Genomic DNA, 25,931 nt, shown 5'->3' on the forward strand with positions numbered 1-25,931 from the left:
ACACAAGAATTGCAAGGTTTAAGCGGCCAGAGGGTTTTGAAGATTGGGTATCCTGCCTTCGCTCCATTACTGAAGGGCAAATAGAGTGGACATTAGGTTGGCTTCCTGTTGAAGAAATTGTGTATATGCCCGCCACTGGTCCTTATTTCCTCCTGATGGGTCTGTGAGGTATTCAAACTTAAGCTCCTTAAAGGGCGATTAGACAGTTGGGAAGGTGGCAGGTGATTCATCCAGATGAAGATCTAAGTACGCATGCGGTCGAGGTTAGTTCTGACGGTCAATTTCATGAAGAGATAGTTCGTTATATTTGGAATGAATGCCAGTACTTGACAGTAAACACTCGAGTGCGTGATTTATCTAGAGGCGAAGTTTCACCCGCCTATCTTGCTTGGTATAGAAAAAAGAACACTGCAAGGGCTGAACCAGAAAGACCAGCCAAAAAGCCTCACATTCAGGAATTCGTTGAAGCGTCACAAGAACAGTGGGCTTGGGTGGCTAAAGAGAATGAGTACAGTGCCACAATAGAAAAATTGGAAAAGCAAATCAGGGAGCTTCAATTCGAGACTAGCTTGAAGATTGCGGTGGATGAAGGGAAAAATAAAAGGCTAGCCAAAGAACCTGAAGCCCTTCGATCTCAAATTCAAAAGATGAAAGTAGCGGCAGAAAATCCAGCCTGAAGCGACAGAGATGAAAAACTCATAGCTAACCTAAGGCAGAAAGTGAGTAACTATAGTTTCGATTTGAACAAAGCAGAAAGTGAACTAGCCATGGCTCAAAAACAATTGGCTAAAAATGCAGACGAACGGGCATGCCTGGTTAAGCAGTTGAGAGAAAGGTACGACGATGAGGTCGCAGGGTTAAAGAAAATGGTCATCGCCACGGAAAACAAAATGATCAAGTAGGCAAAAGACTTCAAACTTGAAAGGGAACATTGTTATACGGCACTGGCGCAGTTAGAAATAGATTTGCAACAGCTTCAGGAACAAAATTATGCTGCTGAGCAAACTTTGGAGGCCAGGGCCTAGCAGATTGGGCGTTTGTTACAAGAAAAGGGCGTCATAAAATAGAGAATTAGAAACATCGTTGACTACATCATTATGAAGTGCCACGTCTATGAGGATATGACTTGCACTACATTCTTTGCAGCGGTGATGACCTTTGTTAAAAAAGTAATGAACGACTTGGACCAACTTCAAAGGGATCTTTCACATAGGCCCGTGGCGAAACCGAATGATGTCCCGTAGGCACCAGGAGCATTGATGTACTCGTGATTTTCATTGAGTTTGTATTTCCTTTTCTGTTAGAGTCTATAAGTCATGTTGGGTTTGTATTTTCTTTCTGTTTTTGAGTCTATAAGTCACCAGGAACAAATGTATGATAGAAACGGTTAACTGCTTAGGTGCATTCATCCCTCAAATGGGAGATTACCAACTTGTTGAAAACCTAACCACTAACAATGTTGTTGTTGATGAATTGAGTTTAGGAAGGTGGTTAGCTGGTCGGCATTCTGGCAACTCATTCATACAACACCCGATCGAAAGACAGGTTGAATATGGCCAATCAGGAACCAGAAACAAGTATTGTCGACCCATCGAAAGAAGTAGAAGAAATGGACATTAATGCAATGAGGGAGGAAATGTATAAGCTAAAGCAACAGATGGCTGAAATGTACCAAGCCTGGGCGAAGGAGCATCCACCGCCAGTATATCCCGCTAACCCCACTTATGTCCCACCATTGGCTCAACCTCAGGAACCTCCCACTGTGAACTCATCTTCAACCTTTCCCCTACACCAACAATGCCAAGGCACCACTTCTCATACATCACAAGCTCCCCACCCAAACAAGTCTCATACCCTCCTCCACCAATTACACTTGTTTTTGTGGCACTTCCACCTGCTACATTACACAGATCTTCCAGTAAACCCCTATTCCAAACTCACGACAACCAGTACTATCCCCCTGAACCCACCTTCAAAGTCCCAAAACCATATCCTTACACTCCTCATCTTGATATCCCGACAGAGACCGAGAAACCGCCCAAAAATCCCGAGCATGAAGAGATGATCAGAAAGGTCAAAAGCTTAGAGCAATTGTTCCGAGATATGAGGGGGTTAGGGGGCCAAGTAAGTGTGGCCTACAAAGATTTATGTCTGTTCCCAGATGTTCAGTTGCCACCGGGGTTCAAAATGCCCAAGTTTGATTTGTACGATGGGCATGGTGACCCAGTAGCACACTTAAGAGGATTTTGTAGCAAACTGAGAGGAGCAAGCGGAAGAGATGAATTGCTGATGGCGTATTTCAGCCAAAGTTTGAGTGGGTCGGCGCTAGAATGGTACACCAGACAAGATCATAGCAGGTGGTATACATGGGATGATTTGGCCCAAGCCTTCGCCTGTCATTTTCAGTATAATCTCGAAATCATCCCAGATCGTATGTCGTTGACAAAACTTGAGAAGAAGTTCGGTGAGAGCTTCAGGGAATATGGATTCCATTGGAGAGAGCAAGAGGCGAGGGTTGAACCTCCGATGAAAGAAAGCGAGAAGGTTGATTATTTCTTGCAGGCTTTGGAGCCCACTTATTTTGGTCATTTGGTGTCAGCAGTGGGCAAGTCCTTTAATGAAGTTGTGAAAATGGGAGGCATGGTTGAGGAGGGACTCAAGTCCAATAAGATCATGAGTTATTCAGCAATCAAAGCAACCACTCAGGCCACTCAAAACGGTACTAGGGGTGTGCTCGGAAAGAAGAAGAAAGAGGATGTTGCGACGATCGAGTCAGCAACTTGGGGTGGATCCAGGAACCTTCCACATTACTACAACCAACCTCGACCCCATCCCCAAAATTACCCCGACACTCCATATAGCCCACCACAACATTACTACCCGTCGCTAGATTCCCATTTTTCTATTCATCATGTACAAACCTATACCCAACCTCCCGCTCACGCACAATGGCGTGCGCCGGCTCCCCAAAATCCATACCAAGCTCCACAAAATAACTATCCACCCCCAAAAACCTACAGAAATCCTCCTGGAATAGGTTTTCGACCCAATCAAGCCTTTAAAAATGAGAGATTGCAGAAGCAGAAGACTTTTACTCCATTGGGAGAATCCTATACTAGTCTATTCCACAGGCAGAGACAGTTGGGTATGTTGAATCCTATCGAGGCCAAAATGCTGAATCCCCTTCCCAGAAATCTTGACCGCTCGGTGAGTTGTGAGTATTGTTTGGGGGCCCCAGGACACGACACAAAGAAGTGTTGGAAACTGAAAACAGATGTGCAAGAGCTTGTTGATACTCATCGGATCGAGGTTCAGGCCCTAGAAGCACCAAATATCAACTAGAATCCGCTACCAGCTCACCATGAGACCCATATGATTGAGTTGATACACAAGGGAGGGGAGCCTAAGAAACCCTCGCAGACGGTGATGATGATCCATTCCAGTGAAAATAGTCCTAAGGAAAAGATAATCAACGGGAAATTAGTGGTCCAGTTAAATGAGGTAGTCGGCAAGCCGGCTATGGTAGCCGAGAAAGGGTCGTCAAGTACTGTTGCGGTGAAACTAGAGAAAGCTAAAGTGGTGGTACCAGGGGTTACAAGTAAACATGTTGTGGTCGTGAAGGGTTCTCGCACAGAGCCTGTTATCATAAAACCGGTAACTCAATTACTGATAGTCAACAGCAAGGCGGTCCCGTGGAATTATGAACGAGTGACAGCAACTTACCAGGGGAAAGAGGTTAGAGAAGAAGTGTGTGAGACCCATGGTTTGACTCGATCGGGAGATGCTTTGCCCCCCGAAGAGTTAAGGAAAGCTAAGACTTCAAAAGATAACCCAGTGTTGGTGAAGAAAGTTGTGACCGAGGAAGAAGTAGAGGAATTTTTGAAAAGATGAAAGTGCAAGACTATTCCATTGTGGAGCAATTGAGGAAAACACCGGCTCAAATTTCGTTATTGTCATTATTGATCCATTCTGACGAGCACCGTCGGGCTTTGATGAAGATCTTGAATGAGGCCCACGTTCCTGACAAAATCTCAGTAAACCACTTGGAAAAGATAGCTAACAAGATATTTGAGGTAAACAGAGTCACTTTTTCTGATGATGAGTTTCCCGTGGAGGGTACTAAGCACAATAGAGCCCTCTATCTGAAGGTGAAATGCGAAGATTCCGTGGTTACTCGAGTATTGATTGACAATGGGTCTAGTGCGAACATTTGTCCTCTCTCCATGTTGAACAAGCTGAAAGTAGAAGATGAAAGAATTCACAAGAATAGTATTTGCGTTTCGGGATTCGATGGTGGAGGAAAAGATTCAGTTGGGGGCATAGTGCTTGCGCTCACCATAGGACCAGTTGATATTACTATGGAATTCCAGGTACTCGATGTGGCTGTTTCTTATAACTTGTTGTTGGGACGACCTTGGATTCATGCTGCCAAGGCAGTCCCGTCTACTCAGCATCAAGTCGTCAAGTTTGAATGGGATCGACAGGAAATTGTTATACACGGTGAAGATAATTTATGTGTGCCCAATGATTCCATTGTTCCGTTCATGGAGGTTGACGACAACAAGGGACCGTGGGTTTATCAGGTTTTCGACACAGTATCGGTAGAGAAAATTCCGGAAGAAAAGTGCGTTTCAACTCCAAAGATGGTTGCGGCATCAGTCATGGTAGTCGTTGAAATGTTGAAAAATGGTTTTGTACGGGGAAAGGGTTTGGGTGCATCACTGCAAGGTATTGTGCAGCCAGTTTCTCTTTCAAAGAATCTGGATACTTTTGGTCTTGGGTTCAAGCCCATAGTTGCAGATGTGAGACGAGCCCGCAAAATGAAACAAAAAGCATGGGCACTGCCAAAGCCAATCTCACGTCTGTTCAAATCATTCATCAGGCCGGGTGTTAGAAAGCAATTGTTGTCAAAGGTTCCTGGATCATTGATTGGTGTTGATGGAGACTTGGATAAGGGACTTGAAAGGTTGTTCGCTGAGGCTAACATGGTTGAGGTCGGGGAAGGGTCAAGCAAGGCAGATATGCAATTCGTGGGACCACCTGCAAAAGTCAACAACTGGGAAGCCACTCCTCTTCCTATCCGAAGGGAGTCTTGGTAGTGGGTTTTGATTTTCTTTTAGTTGTCTGGATTATTCCTGGGTCTGTAATTCAGATATTATGTTCCGTCCAGTTGGATGTGTTAAAACCCCGTTATCTTTAAATTCAATGAAATGCAATTGTCCCTTTTCCTTCATTCCTTCCAATTTTATTTTTGTTTCTTCTTCTTTTGTACAATTTGTTTTATGTTGATATCAATGACATGACATACATGAAGAATCTTCTGCCTAGTTTTAAAAGCCAATCTAACTCTGAAATAATAATACAAGAAATTGAGTGTGATGACAAGTTGGAATTTGATGATGATGAGGCCTATGAAGAAATTAGTAAGGAACTAAGTCATTTTGAGGAAAAGCCCAAACCTAACTTGAACGATACCGAAGCAGTTAATCTAGGGGACCAAGATAATATCCGTGAAACTAAAATAAGTGTCCATCTAGAACCTCAACTCAGGAAGGAGATAATTAAAGCACTGTTCGAATACAAAGATGTTTTTGCATGGTCCTATCATGACATGTCAGGTCTAAGCACTAATTTAGTGGTTCACAAATTGCCAACTGACTCGGCATTTCCCCTTGTCAAACAGAAGCTGAGAAAATTCAAAATGTATATGAGTGTAAAGATCAAAGAAGAGGTCACCAAACAGTTCGATGCCAAAGTCATTCGAGTCACCCGGTATCCTACCTGGTTAGCCAATATTGTTCCTGTGCCGAAGAAGGATGGCAAGACCAGGGTGTGTGTTGACTATCAGGATCTCAACAAAGTGAGTCCAAAAGACATTTTCCCATTGCCGAACATACATATCTTGATTGATAATTATGCCAAACATGAGATTGGTTCTTTTCTGGATTGTTACGCGGGTTATCATCAGATCTTAATGGACGAGGAAGATGCGGAAAAGACAGCATTCATCATGCCGTAGGGAACGTATTGCTATCAGATTATGCCATTTGGTTTGAAAAATGCTGGGGCAACCTACATGAGGGCAATGACAACAATATTCCACGATATAATACACCGGGAAATCGAGGTGTACGTGGATGATGTGATCGTGAAGTCTAGAAAGTAGTCTGACCATGTGAGGGATCTGAGAATGTTCTTCCAAAGGCTTCGCAGGTACAATCTCAAGCTTAATCTTGGAAAATGCGCGTTCGAGGTTCCATCTGGAAAGTTGTTGGGGTTTGTAGTCAGCCGCCGGGGTATTGAACTGGATCCATCGAAAGTCAAGGCCATTCAGGAATTTCCACCTCTGAGGAACAAGACCGAGGTGATGAGTTTACAGGGGAGATTGAATTATATCAGCAGGTTCATCGCTCAGCTCACAACAACTTGTGAGCCTATCTTCAAACTGTTAAAGAAAGATGCTGCGGTCAAGTGGACGGCTGAATGTTAGGAGGCCTTTGATAAGATCAAGGGGTATTTGTCAAACCCACCCGTGTTGGTCCCGCCAGAACCAGGGCGACCTTTGATTCTATATTTGATGGTTTTGGACAATTCATTCGGTTGTGTATTGGGTCAACATGATATCACTGGTAGGAAGGAGCAGTCCATCTATTACCTTAGCAAGAAGTTCACGTCCTACGAGGTTAAGTATACTCATCTTGAGAGGACATGTTGTGCCCTAACTTGGGTGGCATAGAAGCTGAAACACTATTTGTCATCTTATACTACTTACCTCATATCTCGCTTGGATCCATTGAAATATATCTTTCAAAAGCCTATGCCCACAGGGAGGCTTGCAAAGTGGTAGATCCTGCTCAGAGAGTTTGACATTGTCTATGTAACTCGGACTGCAATGAAAGCACAGGCCTTGGCAGACCATTTGGCCGAGAATTCGGTTGATGAAGATTATGAACCTTTGAAAACTTATTTCCCTGACGAAGAGGTGATGCATGTTGATGAGTTGGAACAAGTTGAGAAGCCGGGATGGAAACTTTTCTTTGATGGGCCTGCAAACATGGGAATAGGAGTGGTACTTATTTCTGAAAATAGGGCAATACTACCCTGTTACGGCTCAGCTTCGTTTTTACTGTACCAACAGCATGGCTGAATACGAGGCATGCATCCTGGGTTTGAGGTTAGCTGTGGATATGGGTGTCCAGGAAGTCTTGGTCTTGGGCTACTCAGACCTTCTGGTGCACCAAATTCAAGGAGAATGGGAAACACAGGATCTAAAACTCATACCGTATAGACAGTGTTTGCATGATCTTTATCAACGATTTCAGTTGATAGAATTCAAGCATATACAAAGGATCCATAATAAAGTTGTCGATGCTTTGGCTACTCTAGCGTCAATGTTACATCATCCAGATAAGGCTTATGTGGACCCTTTGCAGATTCAGGTCCGTGATTAGCATGCTTACTGTAATATGGTGGAAGAAGAACTTGAAAGGGAGCCATGGTTCCATGATATCAAAGAATACATTAGGATGGGAGTGTATCCGCTACAGGCCACAGGTGATCAGAAAAGAACAATCTGACGATTGGCAAGTGGATTTTTCTTCAATGGAGGAATATTGTACAAAAGAACTCCAGATCTGGGATTGCTAAGATGCATAGATGCAAGACAGGCCACAACTATCATAACTGAGGTACATTCCGGAGTTTGTGGACCACATATGAGTGGATATGTTCTGGAAAAGAAGATTCTCCGAGTAGGTTACTATTGGCTCACTATGGAGCGGGATTGCATCAGTTTTGTGCGCAAATGTCATCAGTGTCAAGTGCATGGAGATTTGATTCATTCTCCACCATCTGAATTACATATAATGTCTGCATCATGGCCTTTTGTTGCTTGGGGCATGGATGTCATTGGGCCAATCGAGCCAGCAGCATCAAACGGACAGAGATTTATTCTGGTAGCCATAGATTATTTCACTAAGTGGGTTGAAGCGAATACTTTCAAATCTGTGACCAAGAAAGCAGTGGCCAACTTTGTGCATTCAAATATCATCTGTCAGTTTGGGATTCCGAAGGTAATCATTACGGACAATGGCGCTAATCTCAACAGTTATCTGATGATGGAGACATGTCAGCAGTTTAAGATTACACATCGCAATTCCACCCCATATCGCCCTAAGGCGAATGGAGCCGTCGAGGCAGCCAACAAGAATATAAAGAAGATACTTCGAAAAATGGTGGAAGGTTCTAGACAGTGGCATGAAAAGCTATCATTTGCATTGCTGGGATATTGCACTATTGTCCGTACTTCAGTAGGGGCTACTCCTTATTTGTTGGTGTATGGCACGAAGGCAGTAATACCCGCAGAAATTGAAATCCCATCCCTTCGGATTGTTGCTGAGGCAGAAATTGATGACGTTGAATGGGTAAAACCCCGCTTGGAGCAATTAAGTTTGATTGATGAAAAGAGATTGGCGGCAGTATGTCATGGCCATTTCTACCAACAAAGAATAGCGAGAGCATATAACAAGAAGGTACGTCCACGGAAGTTCGAAGTGGGTCAACTAGTGTTGAGACGTATCTTTCCTCATCAGGCTGAAGCAAAAGGAAAATTTGCCTCAAACTGGCAGGGACCATTTGTTGTAATCCAGAGTATTGTCCAATGGCGCATTGTATTTGACAGATATAGAAGGCAAATGTGTAGAAATGGCTATCAATTCCGATGCAGTCAAAAGATACTATGTATGATTTCCTTATTTGATTGTACTTGTTTGTATTTGGCATATTTTGAAGATTGAAATGATGAAGGCGTTTTGTTCTGCTATCTAAACACTTTATCCCTTATCACTCCTTTTTGAGCCTTATTTATTTTCTTTCATACCCCTCTTTCGGGATCAACGGCACAATTCAGAAACGCAAGTGCAGAGGATAAGTAAGTGAAATGGAAAAGAAAGAGTGAACAAGAAAGGAAAAGGAGAAAAAAATGAAAAGAGAGGAGAAAGAGAAAGTAAAGAAAAGAAAAGAGAAAAGCAAAAAGGAAAAAAAGAGGGAAAAGAAAAAAAAACGAATAACAGAAAAAAAAAAAAAAGAGAAAAGAAAAATCACAACAACGAAGTAATTTCTATGACATGAACTATGTTCGACCTGATTCCTTTTAAGAATACGTAGGCAGCCTCACGGTTCGGTCCCATCAAAACAAAAATCCAAAAGTCCCCAAATAAGAAATTGGGGCAGAAATTGTGGATGTTGTAAGAAACTCGATTCTGAAAGTTGTAATTTTAACCCATTTGAATTAACCTTTTTATACCCTTTCTTTCTAACCCTGTCCAAAAGCCCACATTACGGTCCAAAGAAAGACCTTCTGATCAGTCTTCGAGAAAGGCCAAGTCGAGTAAGTAAAGGTAATTTATGTCAGGGGCAACACTCCGGTTCAAGCAGGAAAAATAAAAATGAGAGAGTCTTATTGTTGAAAACCTTCACAGGCACCGTAAGGCGACGAGAGTTGAGAGAAATAAAAATGAGAGAGTCTTATTGGTGAAAACCATCACGGTCACTATAAGGCGAAAGTGAGTTGAGAGATGAACGTATGAAAGAGGTCTGCTGGTGAAAACCTTTCAAGGCACCGCAAGATGAACAAGGTCAAGGTTTGGGTAAAGTAATCAAGTCATGGAAGTTCTGAGGCAACAAAGTACGACAACTGAAAGTTGATTGGTCGGATAGATTGGGCCGATTAATTCGAAATGCACGTCATGATCATTGGTACCAGTTGTTCCACTCAGATAAGTTTCTTTTTCTTTTTCCTTTAGTAGAAGTCATCTGGTTTTGGATTCTTCTTATCATTAACCCACAAAGTCATTGCATTTAATTTTTATTTTGGGTTTATTTGTCTAAGATGTTTCAATGTCAGTCTTGTTCAAAGCAAGTCAAAGCTCACTACCAACTTCCAAAATTGCAAAGCACAGCGTGGTCGGAGCATACTAAGGATAACATGATATAAGAGGGGGGTACAAGTAATCACCGGAAGTTTCATTAGTGGAATGGTTTGGTAATGTCATGGGAGACGCAAAGGTTCGGATAAAGGGGTCAGAGGCAAAACAACAACATGGGTAAAGGACACTCGGTTCGTCAAAGGTCATGGGGTTTGAAAGTCAGTCAGAAAGTCAAAGCGGTTCAGGACTAGTTCGGGAAAGCCAGTCAGAACAAAACAATGCAGCGGAAAAATCTTCAACAAGAATGCCATCAACTAACCACCATTTTAAACTGACAAGATTTTCTTTGATTGAAACAGGGGCAGAAAATTTCGGTTGTTTCGAAAAAACCCTCCATAACGAAAGGCAATCACTAAACAGGTTTGATTTTTAATTTTCAGGACTCTCCTGGAAAATGGGACCTAGTTTGAAGTTCAGAAATAACATAATCTGGCATAAATGTATCCCAAAAGAATATAAGTTAGCTTAGAAGTTTGCATGTTCTAGATAGGATTTAATTAGGAGTCTCCAGGACCCTCCTGAATAATGGGACTTAGCTTTAAGATTTCGATTGGATAACAACATGTAGCGTAAACTCTGATGTAGGGTAGTATAATTCAGCCATGAAAATTGTCACCCTTAAGATAAAATTTGACCTTTGATTTTCAGGACCCTCCTGGATAATGGGGAGTAGTTTAAAGATTCTCTTAGATAGCAAGATTTAGCAGAAGTCATACCTGTAGAAGATATAACTTAGATTTAAAGTTGTCGTTTAGTTAAGAGTTGTCAGGACCCCCTGCATAATGGGACCTAGCTTTCGAATTCTTAGTAACACTTGGTAATATGATTTAGTTTTACACTCACATTTGTTCCCGTATACCCAAACTGGGGCAGAAAATTTTTCTCTGTTTTGTCTATTTTGTTGAAGTGAGGAGCCCGCCTGGAGAGCAGGGAATACATTTCAAGTTGAAGTCAGGAGCCCGCCTGGAGAGTAGGGAACACTTTCAATGCGCAGCAGTTAGGAGCCCGCCTGGAGAATAAGGGAGTACAATTTAAGTTTTAGCTTTCGAATTCTTTGTTTTGCCTATGTTGAAGTCAGGAGCCCGCCTGGACAGCACGGGAATAATTTCAAACGAAGCAGTCAGGAGCCCTCTTGGAGAGTAGGGAATACTTTCAAATGTAGCATTCAGGAGCCCGCCTGGAGAACAAGGGAGTACGATTTAAGTTCTAGCTTTCAAATTCCTTGTTTCGTCTAAGTTGTAATCAGGAGCCCGCCTGGATAGCATGGGAATACGTTTCAACTCAGCAGTCAGGAGCCTGCCTGGAGTGCAGGGAATACGTTTCAAGTCAGCAGTCAGGAGCCCGCCTGGAGAACAAGGGAGTACCATTTAAGTTTTAGCTTTCAAATTCTTTTCTTTGTTTATTTTGAAGTCAGGAGCCCGTCTGGATAGCAGGGAATACATTTCAAGTCAGCAGTTAGGAGCCCGCCTAGATAGCATGGGAATACATTCACATTTTGAAGTCAGGAGCCCGCCTAGATAGCATGAGAATACATATCAGGTTCAGCAGTCAGGCTCACCTGAAGAAGGGGAAAACATCTCAGTTTACCATTCAAGGTGGCAACAAACGGATGTTTATGAGAGAACGGAGAACAACAAGGCAACAAGAAGCACAAGATCAAGTTTGAAGATATAGATAGGATCTTTGTAATCCATAGATCATAGTCTAGTCTAGCTTCTTATTTTATTTTGACATGGTACAATAAGGAGGTTCAGTAAGCAATAGCAGCAGCAACAACAACAGTAGAAGCCCAGCTTCATGGTAGTACCAGCTACCAAATATTCCTGAACTACACTGACCTAATTTTTTTTTAGCCAAGGATATGTAGGCAACCTCGGAAGCAGAGTGCGGTCAAATCTTTTAAAAATACTTCCCACGGAGTATTCAAACGGGCAAAAATCGCTTGTACCCGCTCACTTTATCTTTGCACGAAAACTCTTCGCAATTCCGAGCAAAGAGGGGCAGCTGTGAGCACGTGATTTTTGCCCTACGTGGGTTACTCCCATAAATTCAAGAAAAATAAATTTTTCCCACTATTTATAATTTTGTGAATTTTTGTGGCATTATTTGTCGACTGTTTGCATTTGTCTATGCACATTTATTTTATTTAATTCATGAAAAAAATACAAAAATACCGTGCGTTGGCATTTAGGATTGATTTTCACATTTTAAGGTTAATTATTAAATTAGGTGCTCCATTAAAATGAAAATCACAAGATTGGCTTACTTTTGCATTTCTAGCCTTTTAATTCCAAATCAATAATTTCCCCTTTAATTTAGAAATAATTAATTCTTGTAAATATTATATTAGGTATTTAGCTTAATTTAGTAAATTAATTATTTTTAGGAGTTTTAATTTAAGTTTTAATTAATTAAGAAGGGAAAGAAAAAACAACAATGAAAAGAGAGGAAAAAGAGAATTAAGAAAATAGGGCTGTAGAGTAATGGATTAAAATGCAAGGCCCAAATTCCATTCAACCCAAACAAATTCGACCCAGTCCGTCCAGGCTCAACCCAATTCCATCCTTACCCGCCTGTCTGCCTTAAACTGACCCAACCCATTCCCAAATAATTCATAACTAAAAGAAGCAAACGGGCGAGCCCTAAGTCCCAAACCCAACGCGTTACTGTTCTTATTCTCCGAAGAACACGCGAACAAGCCCCAAATTCTGGCAAAATCCATGTCGAGTGAGCATCAAACCTCACACCACGCGTTTCCCCCTTCTCTCTTCTTGCCATTTCTAACGGTTCTGACACCAAAGATTCCCCCTCCTCTCACTCGCTCGAAGGTGAGATATAACACGCGATTGGAAGGTTCTGAGAACGATTCGTTAGATGAATGTGAGGCGTTGGGTCGATTTCACCCAATCCAAGCCCCACATTCATCAGAGGTTCGTTTTCAAAAGGGTCGTTTCTGATTTTTGTAAAGGGGGAGGATTTCAGAGAATTCTGGGGTAAAAAAAATCAGATGAAGAAAAATGGAGGTTTGTTTCTTAGTTTTCTTAGGTTTTATTCATTCTATTTTCTTTTCATTTTTTGAAAGAGAACGGGAAAATTTTTGAGTTCTTTTCTTTTGCTTGTTCTTAGTTTGCTTCCAAAACTCTAAAAATCAAAGAAAAAAAAGTTCCATTTTCCTTCCATGATTTCTGTTCAAGTGAAGTTGATTTTAGCGAGCTCATCACTGTTGAGAGCTACTGGTCGAGTTTCCTCCGTGGCTGCTAAGTCCTGTTTCTCTGCTGTTGCTTTGTTTTTGGATTTCCACTACTAAACCTTCTTGTATTCTGCTCTTGGAAGTAGTTGAAGTTTTGCGCATTCGGGTACATTTCCTCTCCTGTACTACTTTGTTTAGACGACTTAAAACATGGTTAAGAAGTTCATTCTTGATTAAGCTAAAATTTATGCATTGTCGACGTGATAAGATACATTTTGATGAAACCTGTGGTTGCTGGCAGAGTATGAATCTGCGACGCTTTTACTTTTGAATTCTTGTTGTTTGTTCCATTAGTTTGCTTTATTTGGTTGAAGCTTGGGTAGTCGTGAAAATGTTAGCCGAATCTCATTCTAGCGATATATTATGTTGTGATTTTTATGAACATTTAGTACATTCTTCTTAGTTGGAGCCCGAAAGAGTTCTGGAAACAAGTGTTGTTTTCTGCCTATTGATAGTCCAGTCTGCTTGTTGCTGTTCTTTGTTCTGCCGAGTCCCTATGTCAACTGATAGCTTTATTTGATTGGGAAACAATTGGTGTTGAAACTCAGCTGTGTCGCTGCTTGTATATGTGTAGATTTGCTATATTTTCTTTTCCCCTGCTCAAAAAGTTATATGCATTGTTATAGCTATAAGAACTTCATTTTGTCGTGCTACTAAAAACAACCGATTCAAGCAATGAATTGTGTTGAAATATGTAGCATTTTGGGAATATTTGTTTAGACTGTCAGCCTGCTGAAAGCTGCCCTATTTTGTACTGTCTAGGCAGCTCTATTTCCTGCTTTGCTCGAAAATTTACATGCCTTGTTTCTGCTACAAGACTTCTGCTCTTTTGAGCTGTTAAAGAAGTCAATTTGAGCAGTCGTTGGCTTGCCCTATTTTGCACTGTCTAGGTAGCTCTATTTCCTGCTCTTGTTCAAAAATTATGCATTGTTAGCCATGGTGTTCTGTTTGGGAATTTAGCACACAACTAGTCAATAGTTGTGCTAAGGCTGACTTCAAATCGATTCGTTCAAATAGCTTAATAGTGATAAGTTCTGCTCGCAGTCTTTTTTGTGCTGATGATAAGCTGTAGCATTTGTGCTGCTGGCAGTCAATTTGATAAACTTGTAAGCTTGCTTAAGTTGACCTGCCTTTTCCTGAACTTCGATTAGTGTATTGTAAAAAACAACATCTGGATTGATTCCACTATCTTTCATCTGCTGGAAAAGCTTGTTTACTTCCTCAATTCTGCCATCCTTCTCGAGCATATTTATCATGGTGTTATACATTACAATGTCAAGGTGTTATGACCATTCTCATGTCAGTTTTATTTGGCCTCATATTTTGGATTTAAGAACTCATTCCTTAGTTAGCATCTGTTTCTTCTTGGTTCAATGGTGATGCAAGTACAGTTAAGTATATATTCCCTTTTTCTGTTAGATCAAGTTTAGGCTGAATTATATGGATATGATTTGTTTAGGCAAGGACATTGTTGATGTAATAGCCCAATTCAGAAGGCTTCTTTGTGTCAGAGTCAGACCATTTCCTTTGTTTGGGGCCTCTATTCCCTTTGTGTGGGCTCAAGCCTTTTTTGTGCAATGAATTAGTTTTCCCTCACACAAGCCTTTTGGCTAATTTACATGGAACCTTTAACTATATTTAGTGTTAATTAATTAAGCCCATCAAGTAGATTGGAGGTGAGTCATAACTAGATAACTCATAGTTCATGACCCTTCAAGCTATAGTTTGAATATCCTTTAAAAATGGAATTGAGGTGTGCCGCGAAAAGTAAGATGAAAAATAGCGTGGCCCTCTTTAATTATGTCTTTAAAAATATTTAGAATTCGAGGTGTGCCATTTAGTAAATTTCCATGGCCCTCGCAAACTTAAAAACGCGTAGTTGCTTTAGGTGCGATATTTTAATAAAATTACTTTTCCTAAATTCGGGTGCACATTTATGTAACCCAAATCCAAATCCCAAAGATGTTAAAATATGTCAAAAATCACGGGTGTATTTATGTGACGTGATTCGAGACGTGTTTTAATAACGTTGCAATCTTCTTTAAAAATGAATAAAAACGATTTAAAGTTAAAATTGCACATAGGTTAAAACCTGTATTAAAATCAGATAATTAAGCCGGATATAACAGTTGAGCGACCGTGCTAGAACCACGGAACTCGGGAATGCCTAACACCTTCTCCCGGGTTAACAGAACTCCTTACTCGGATTTCTGGTTCGCGGACTGTTAAACAGAGTCATATTCTCCTCGATTCGGGATTCAACCGGTGACTTGGGACACCACAAATATCCCAAGTGGTGACTCTGAATTTCTTAGTATAAATCCTGTTTCGATTGTCCTTTAGTTGGAAAAATTCCTTTATACATCCCCTTTCGGGGGTGTAGCTAAAAAAGGAGGTATGACATGTGTTGTAGAGATACGTAGTAAATCACTACTATTATCCTTAGACCCACGGTGGGCGACACACTGTTTACTCTTAAAATGAGTAACAATTAAATGAATAGAAATTAATTAAAGTAAAGGGAAGCAAAATAATCAAATTAAACTTGATGAACAATCAAGACTGGCCTTTTAGAAAAATATTGGAATTTGACCTCGATGAGCCCTCGAGACTGGCTCGGTTGAAACCGAATAAATAAGCAGCCGAAAAGCACAATGAACAGTAGCTAGAGAATGACAATGAACTTTTATTGCTTTGATATGCGTGTCAAATGGTTTAAAATTAAAATGTTCTCCCCTTTATATAGTAGGGGAGTTTCAATCCAAATACAAGTCTAAATAAGGAAAACATCTTCTTTTGCGGTAAATGTTGATCTGCAGTTGATATCGGGCAGGATTTGCGCTGTAATATCCGGTTGAGGGCGGATATTATGGTTCCCGCTTAACGTGCTTAACCGTTTCTCTTTTTCCTTAGTCTATAACGCTCACTCTGTCCGGACCCGATGTTCAGTTGTATCCGATTACGGATGCACCGTTCGTTCTCCCCTGGCTCCGAAATGAGGAACCCTTCGGCTTTACTCGGGGTTGCATCAGATCATGCTTCCCTATGGTGTCTTTACCGGGAAATCGAGGATAACATTAACCCCGATTTTACCTGTATACAAACTATTTTATCAATATGTTCATGCTCATGGATACCTTCATAAGCTTGGGTATTTCTGAGTCTTATCCGTTTTTGTGTCTAATATTGAAGAGCATTAACCAACTCTTACAATTAGCCAATGTGAAAAGTAAGTGAAAACCAATACAGGCAGTAAGGCTGTGGAAACAAAGATATTCTTTGAACAATATTCAACAGACTGTAACTTCCGTTGTTTTATTATCAACCAACCCCAATACATATGCTCTACATACCCTATCTATCTAATTATAAAAGAATTATACATCATAGGCAAGATCCCTGTCAGCTGTTGGTAAAAATTAACCATATTGAGTAAATGCCTCCAATATGATATATTGCTGCTTGAGTTCTGATTTTGCCATAGTTTTATCATCTTTTTGTTAATAAAAGAAGTTTCAGGAAATGAAATTTATGTATTAGTTTTTGATATAATAACTAATAAGACGCTAATTAGCTTATAGTTCTCCTTAGAACTGCTGTCATTTTTCTGGGAAATGAAAATCGGTTTGTTTAGGCAGGACAGGGGTTTAATGCTTAGGACCTTTGGAATGAAAGTAATCATTTGATTTGAGACCTAGCTTTTGGCTGCTTAGGCGGTGTTTGATCTCAGTACTTAATGTCATCTTTACAATGGCGAGTTAGTTATTCAGTTGATACGCAAGTGTAAATGGCTGAATATCTTCTAATCGATTTCAAGAATTCTCAATTTTCTATTTATGTGTAGCTTTTAGCTAGGGAGCCTATGTTGAATTCCCTTCACTTTCTCTCTTATAGGAATTCAACTCCTAAATCAGTAATATATGATCTCCAATCTCAAAATAATCTGCTATTATTTGTGCCTTCAAGTTGAATTATTGTTCACTTCCAAATCTTTGAAGTTGTGATTAGAAACAGCAATTAAGCGCATTCTGTTAAAAGATGATGTATTTTCCTGTTTAAATGTATAAAATGAGGAGGACGACTTTTCCAGTATGTTCTAGTAACGAAATGAAGGACTTGTTGTGACTTGTGAGGTTCCCAGTGTGTCGCAAAATGAAGGTTATAATCAATGATTGCAATCCAGGTAATTAATACTTTTCTGGTGATGCATGCAACTGATAGATCATGCGTGTATGTTTGATAGTTCCTGATCAGTTTCTAGAATTTCAAGTGTGGTGATGGTTTATGTTGATCTGTTAGGTAAGAGATTACTGAATAACGTATGATGCTGATATTTCTTTGAGCGACTGTGACCTGTCACATGCTTTAGGCTCTTAGGGAATTACGTGATTCAGGAGTCTTCTTCTCGAGAAGAACAGTATCCATTTAAGGCAAATTACTTTGCTGCTAAATGTTCTAAACTTCAAACTTCCTGTGGTTCCATCATTTAGTTAACGTGTCCAACTATGTCTGACTCTATGTTGTGTAGATTCTCCAAAGTGTTGCCGCAGATCCTCCAAAAATATACTATTTTAGAAGATCCGACACGAACCTGGCTACATTCGAAGAGTCTGAGCAACATAGGTCTGAGTAACATAGTGAATAACCACTTGGGAAGTGATATATCTCTGAAAATTACTTACTCATACACGATATTTACATAAAAAATACTAAATATAAGGCGTGTCTTTTATATACAATTTATCACTTAATCATAATTAACTAACATGTACTCTCATCTCAATTTAAACTTAACTGTCATAAACAAATGCGGTTTGGTATACACCGGTTGTGAGTAACTTTTTTTCCTTTCTTGTCTTTGAATTTTTCAGTAGTTTATGGAGTAATTATTTTGCGATAGTCATGAGTTTATCTGGTGAGCATCTCCTCGTGGAATTATTGCCCAGTTCGCTTCATGTTGTATATAAAATAATGATTATGTCTTAATCAGTCTACTTTTAGCCATTGAATAGCCCCTTTTGTCCTTGAATAAGCACATCACCCTTTCTGTAGTTTCTGGGCCGGATTTGTGTGCCCAATGTGGATGAGTTGTCTGAGTTAATTCTTGAGGAAGCACACAGTTCGCGGTATTCCATTCATTCAGGTGCCGCGAAGATGTACCAAGATTTGAAACAACACTATTGATGGAGAAGAATGAAGAAAGTTATAGTGAAGTATGTGGCTGGGTGTTTGAACTGTCAGTAGGTGAAGTACGAGCATCAGAAGCTGGGTGGTTCACTTCAAAGGCTTGATATTCTAAAGTAGAAGTGAGAGAATATCACCATGAATTTTGTAGTTAGACTTCTACAGACCTTGAGGAAATTCGATGCAGCATAGGTCATTGTGGACAGGCTGGACAAGTCTGCACAGTTCATTCCAGTCATGACTACCTACTCTTCAGAGCAGTTGGCTCGGATTTGTATTTGTGAGACTGTTCATCTTCTTGGTGTGCCGATGTTTGTTATCTTTAATCGAGGCACGCAATTCACATTGCATTTTTGGAGAGCTGTGCAACATGAGTTAGGCACACAGGTCGAGCTGCCACAACATTTTATCCCCAGACATACAGACAGTTCACTATTTATATATTGGAAGACATGCTACATGCCTGTGTTAGTGATTTCGGGAGTTCATGGGATCAGTTTCTACTGCCCGCAAAGTTTTCCTAGAACAACAACTATCAGTCGGGCATCCAGATGGCTTCTTACGAGGACTTATATAGGAGGAGATGTCGTTCTTCGGTTGGATGGTTTGAGCTAGTTGAGGCTAGGTTTTGGGCACTCATTTGGTTCAGGATGCCTTCGAGAAGGTAAAGTTGATTCAGGATCGGCTTCGTACAGCACATTCCATGCAGAAGAGGTACGCTGATCAGAGGACTTGTGATATAGCATTCATGGTGGGAGAGAGGGTTCTGCTCAGAGTTTGATCACCCATGAAGGATGTGACGAGCTTCGTAAAGAAGGGAAATTTTAGCCTTCGGTATATTGGTCCTTTTGAGATCCTTGAGAGAGTTAGTGAGGTAGCCTACAGGCTTACATTGCCACCTATCTTATCGAGAGTTCACCTAGTGTTCCATGTTCTCATGCTCCAGAATCATTATGGTGATCTGTCACACGTATTAGATTTCATCTCTGTCTAACTAGACAATGATTTGACTTATGTTGAGGAGCTAGTAGCTATCTTGGACAAGCAGGTCCGAAAGTTGAGGTCAAAGAACATTGGTTCAGTGAAGGTTCACGGAGGGTTAACCGGTCGAGGAGGCAGCCTAGGAGACCAAGCACAATATGCGGAGTCATTATCCTAACCTTTTTGGTACATCAAGTATTTCTTTATGTACATTCGAGGACAAACGTTAGTTTTAAGAGGGGGAGAATGTAATGACCCGAGTAGTCATTTATATGTATTTGAGCCTCGTTTCCCCTTTTAAAGCTTCATATATGTGTATTTGTCGTTTTACGACTTGCGGGGATGGTTAATTTCGTTTCGGGGAAGTTTTAGAATGATTTGGATCAGTTGGTTCTTAGTTTAGAAGCTTAAGATGGAAATATTGATTGAAATTTGACTTTTGTGAAAATGACCATGGGACGGTGTTTCGATGTCTCCAATAGTTTCGTACAGTGATTTTGGACTTAGACATATGCCCGTAATTGAATTCGGGGGTTCCTACCTTGTTTTGCCGAAATTTGAAATTTTAAGGTTTAGAAATTCCTAAAGTTTGACCGTAGATTGACTTTACGGCTATCGGGTTCAGATTTTAGTTTTGGGACTTTGAATATGTCTGTTTTGTTATTTGGAACATGTCTGCAAAATTTGGTGTTATTCCGAGTTGGTTTGATAAGAATAAGACACTCACTTGTGATCTAGCGATTCTTGGGTTTCTTTTTAATTTTCATGTGTTTTGGTATTCTATTTGTAGTTTCAAATATTATTTTGGTGTTTTGATCGCACGAGTAAGTTCGTATGATATTTTTAGACTTGTGTGGATTCTTGGTGTGGAGCACCAAAGGCTAGGGTAAGTTTCAAATGTATTTTATAAAGGTTTGAACTTATTTCAGGTTGCTGGTGTGCTAGTGTTGCATTTATCGCAATTGCGAAGTAGGCAGGGAGAGTTCATGTATCGCAAATGTGATGCCTTACTCGCAATTGGAAAAAATGGGCTTAGGCTGGGCAGGTCGCAATTGCGACCATTTGGTCGTAACTTTCCTATTGAGAGGATGATCCCTGGCCATCGCATATAGTGTTAGATCAGAAAGGTGACCACATCAAGTTCCGACGTTGGCCTAACCTAACTTGATTACACTCTTAAAGAGTTTTCTGACTTGAAATGCTGCGTAAAGCGTCTTTCTTTCTTGGTGATCAGTCAATGAAGTCATTCTGGATCCATGACTCGTCTCGTTCTAAGCCTTTGACCTCTTTGACATTGGGTCAAATTTGTCATATGGGCATCGTCCATTCTCTTGATCTACTTCGGCTACAACTCGATAGTGAGTTTTGAGGTTCAAGTAAGGGATTGGATTGAGAGGAGTGTCACAGTCCTGCTATAAACGAAATATAAATGCAAAGTCAGTATAGTATTTGTGATATTTTCCTGGGTTGTCAAGTGCCGCATTTGTGAGGTGTTGCCCGCAATTGCGAGGGTTCGCAATTGCGAACCCCGGGTGTCATTTGCAACTTCTGCACCCGAACAAAAGGGCTAAAATATGAGATTTAGACTCATTTATCATATTTTAGAACCCATAGACTCGTAGAAGGTGCTTTTGAGGAGGGATTTTTATATACAACTATTGGGTAAGTGATTTTGAACCAATTTCAGTTATATTACATGATTATTTATGATATTTAACCTCTAATCCATGAAATGTGAAGAGAGTTTTTGGGGGATTTGGTTTATATTTTGACAAATAAAAAATTTGAGATTTAAGAGTCGAATTAGACTCAAATTTGAAAACAAAACACATATATGGACTCGCGGGTTATGGGCAGTTGAGATGTACCATTGGATTCGGGTTTTGATCAGAAGGGCCCGGGGTTGACTTTTATTGACTTTGAGGAATTGTGTAAATATCATAACTTTATGAATCAAAATTTGTTTCTCTTGCATTGTTTGATGATATTAAGTCTTTTTTTTGTTAGATTTGAGCAATGCGGAGGCAAATTTTAAGGGAAATTGCATTTTTGAGTGTCGATTCGGCCTAGTTGAGGCAAGTATCTTGCCTAACTTTGTTTGGGGTATCTATCACGTAGGATTTGGTTTAATTGCACTATTTAGAATATGTGAAATACATGTACATGAGGTGATAAGTATGAACACAGGTTTATATGTGGAAATTGACCGATTTAGACTTTTAGGTTACTTATATGCATTTAATTGAAGTTGCTTTTACATGTTATGTCTTTCATTGTCGAGTTAATTCTTATATGCATTTAATGAAAGTTGTTATTACTTGTTATGCCTTTTGTTGTCAAGTGTATTCTTATATGCATTTAATTTAAATAGTTATTAAATGTTATGTCGTTCATTGTCGAGTTTATTCTAAGTTGTTATTACATTTTATGTTTTTTATTGTCGAGTTTATTCTTATATGCATTTAATTGAAGTTGTTATTACATATTATGTTTTTTGTTGTCGAGTTTATTCTTATGTGCATTCAAATGAAGTTGATATTACATGGAATAACTTTCATTGTTAAGCTTATTCTTCCGTTTCATTGTGTTGTTGTTGAGACTCTTGTATATATTATTGTTGAGCCATGGGCTATGCGTTGTTGTGACATTGGTATTGTTGTTTTGGCAATGTTGTGGCATATGGACACGTGTGATGTGAGTTGACTATTGTGTTGTGATGTGATGCACATGCGGCAACACAAGGGTGGTGATATTGATGCGCATGCGTCGAAATAAGGGGGATTTATGTGCATGTTTCTAGTAAGAAATATTACTTCAATTGAAGCACACGCGGCGAGATAAGGGGGCTAAAGCGCGTGAAGCTATTTAGGAAAAAGTATTTTGAAAAATAAATGCAAGGCTCACGTGGTGATATAAGGAAGATTTGTGATTTGTGACTTGTGAAATGTGAATATGAGGTATGGACCTCGAGGTGATTCTTTTTGTACATTCTATGTTGGAACAACTTGTTGATTTAGATGGTTAATGTTTTCTATAATTTATTTGACTTGTATTTTCAATTGTATTTGATTCTTTGCTGTTTTTATCACATGCTTACTCGTTGTTGTCATTTACTACTTTTACTTTACGTTGTTAGCTTTATATTACTATTCTGCTTTGTTGTCATTTATTGTTTTTACTTCCCATCGTTAGCTTTATATTAATATTCTGCATAGGTTTCTATGTTTAGTGAGTGTGTTGACTTGACCTCATCACTATTTCACCAAAGTTAGTCTTGATACTTATTGGGTATCATTGTAATATACGCATACTACACTTCTGCATATTTTGTGCAGATTCAGGTACCTCTGCCCGTGCTGGGCGCTAGTGAGTTGATTCAGACATCACAGAGACTTCAAAGTATACCTACTCGATGCTCGCAGGCCTCAGAGTCATTTTCTAGTAATCATATGTTACAGTTTCTTTTAGTTTCAAACAATATTGTAATAGAGATTTCTAGTGTATTTCAGTAGAGATTATGACTATGTACTATGATTGTATGACTGTTACTCCATTTGGGCTTTTATTATGTCATTTATCGGTTTAAATTAATAACTTAGTCGTTTATTTCGGTTAAATTCTCAACATGTGCTAGACTTACATAGTCTTAAAGACTAGGTGTCATCACGATCCTAAAGATGAGATATTGGGGTCATGACAATGCGGGTGCCTGGTTGATAGCTTAAGCCTACATGAAGTAAACTTTGTAATAGAGTACTCTCTCAAACTTGAAGCTAAATCCTATATGTGGAACATTGCTTATATTAATTAAGACCCTAATGGTATGATGTAAAGTTCTTTTTAAAAGTATTTGTTATATAAAAAAATTTACATGAGAAATTCTTCTACACAAAACATTTTACTTGAAATCTTATAATTTTGGGTGTTTGATTGAACATATATTCTATACGATTCTTGAAAAGAGGGTTTATCGGAAACAGACTCTCTATCTTCATAAGGTAGGCGTAAGATATATATATATACATTATCCTCCCCAAACCCCATTTATGAGACTAGGTTTCTTCTTGTTATTGTTGATTTAACATAAATTCTAGGGGGGCATATGATAGTGGTAGAGGGTGTTGGAGATGAGGCACGTGAACAAGTTTGGTAATTGTTGTTACTTTGTTAGTAGTAAATCTATTTCAAATTAGATGAGGTATTTTTCTTTTTAGTCTATTCCAAAATAAATGACATATTTTTATATTAGAAATAATTCAATTTTATACTCTTTATTTTACCCATTTTACCCTTAATGAGAAGCTTTTATAACCACACAAATGTCATGGTCCCACAAAGCACCCATTAAGCTTTTAAAACCACAAGTTTCAAATATATTCTTTTTTTTCTTAAACTCCGTACTGAATCAAACTATCTCATCTAAAGTGAAACGAGAGAATAGTATAGAGTAAATAATGTCTACATGTTTGTGTAAACCAGCTAAGCAAAGTAGAGCAGGAGTGGAGAGGTTTTTCTTTAACTAAAGATGACTTACCCTATTAAGTCGTTTTTATCCATTTGGTGTAGAACACTTTTTTTTTTTGGTTAAGAAAACTATCTTCAAGCACTCAAATACAGAATTTGTATGTATTAAAGATTTACGTCATACCAAGGAGCCTTGAAATGCAATATTTTTGTTTCTAACATTTCCAACTTGTCGTCTTTCGATAAAACTATTTTCTTCGATTCGTTTAGCTTCTAAGCTTTCCAACTCTATTGATACTTGCAGTTGATGATCTTAAATATTTGTAACCTCCAAGTTAACATGATTAACTTACTTTATATACTTTCAAAGATGATCTTATTTCTGAGCTTACATCAATTGACATAGGACGTACTCTCACGTACGAAAATATAGGGTGTAACAGGTTGTCGCCCTATCACGCCAAGACCGTGGCATTGGATATGTTGGGTTTGTTGTTGCTGGAGTGAAGAGATATATTGGATTATGTTCCTAATAAGGTGGTGTCTTTCCTGAAGGCACATAAGATGGTTGAGAAGGGATGCTTAGAATATCTAGCCTTTGTGAGGAATATCAGTGTCGATAATACCAATGTTGAGTCAGTTTTGGTAGTGAGAGATTTTCTAAATGTGTTTTTAGCAGACCTACGGGCATGCCGCCAAACAGGTATATAGATTTTGGTATTGACCTGGTGCCGGACACTCAGCCCATTCTTATTCTACCATATCGTATAACACCAGTGGAGTTGAAGGAATTAAAGGAACAACTTCAGGAACCCCTTGATAAAGCCAAAGCTCACCAAGTGTGAGTTTTGTATGTGTATTGATCATAGGCAGCCAAACAAGGTTACAGTCAAGAATAAGTACCCACTACTGCATATTGATGATTTGTTCAGTCGCCTTCAAGGTTCTAGGGTATTCTCGAAGATTGATTTGAGATCGGGTTACCATTAGTTAAAGATTCAGGATTCAGACATTTTGAAGATGGCTTCCAGGATTCGCTATGGTGACTATGGGTTTTTGGTGGTGTCATTTGGGACGAGCAATGCCCCACAACCTTTATGCACTTAATGAATAGTGTGTTCCATCCATATACTGATTCTTTTGTCATTGTGTTCATTGACGACATATTGGCATATTCTCGCAGCCGGAGGATCATGAGCAGCACTTGAGGATCATGCTCCAGACCTTGAGGGAGAAGAAGCTTCATACTAAATTCTTCAAGTGTGAGTTTTGTCTTGATTCAGTAGCTTTTTTGGGCCATGTAATTTCTAATGAGGGGATTAAAGTGGATCTGAAGAAGGTGTAGGCAGTTCAGAGTTGGCCGAGATCGTCTTTTGCTACCGAGATCCGAAGTTTTCTAGGCTTGTTTGGTTATTACCACCGTTTGTGGAGCATTTCTCATCTATCACAGATCCTTTGACCAGATTGACTTAGAAAGGTGGCCCATTCAGGTGGTCTGACGAGTGTGAGAAGAGCTTTCAGAAGCTCAAGACTGCCTTGACCATAGCTCTAATTTTGATTTTACCTTCAGCATCGTGTTCTTATACAGTTTATTGTGATGCTTCACGGATTGGTATTTAGTGCATATTGATGTAGCAAGGTAGAGTAATTGTTTATGCATCACGTTAGTTGAAGCCCCATGAGAAAAACTACCCAATACATGATTTAGAGTTGGCATCCATTATTTACGTTATTGAAGATTTAGAGGCACTATCTCTATGACATGTCTTATGAGGTATTCATATATCACAGGAGTCTACAACATTTATTTAAACAAAAAGATCTGAAGTTGTAGCAATAGAGGTTATTAGATCTATTAAATAACTATGATATCGCCATTCATTATCTTCCCGGGAAGGCCAATGTTGTAGCCGATACTTTGAGTAGGAAGGCTGAGAGCATGGGGAGTCTTGATTATATTCCAGTTGGAGAGATACCGTTAGCACTAGATGTTTAGGCTTTGGCCAATCGGTTCGTGAGTTTGGATATCTCGGAGACTCGCCGTGTTATTGCTTCCGTGGTTTTGT

At 39.6% G+C, this 25,931-nt stretch overlaps 1 long non-coding RNA gene across 1 annotated transcript in view; it reads left to right on the plus strand.

Annotated features, from left to right (window-relative positions):
* The window catches only part of LOC107804501 (uncharacterized), a 33,232-nt gene extending 10,313 nt beyond the window's left edge, over positions 1-22,919 (plus strand). Inside the window, exon 5 of the long non-coding RNA XR_001652264.2 lies at positions 21,409-22,919. This is a non-coding gene — a long non-coding RNA (uncharacterized LOC107804501). The remainder of the gene's footprint in view (positions 1-21,408) is intronic.
* The last annotated feature ends 3,012 nt before the right edge of the window (positions 22,920-25,931 follow it).

Source organism: Nicotiana tabacum, chromosome 6 (assembly GCF_000715075.1).
Source record: "Nicotiana tabacum cultivar K326 chromosome 6, ASM71507v2, whole genome shotgun sequence".
NCBI classification, from domain to species: Eukaryota; Viridiplantae; Streptophyta; class Magnoliopsida; order Solanales; family Solanaceae; genus Nicotiana; species Nicotiana tabacum.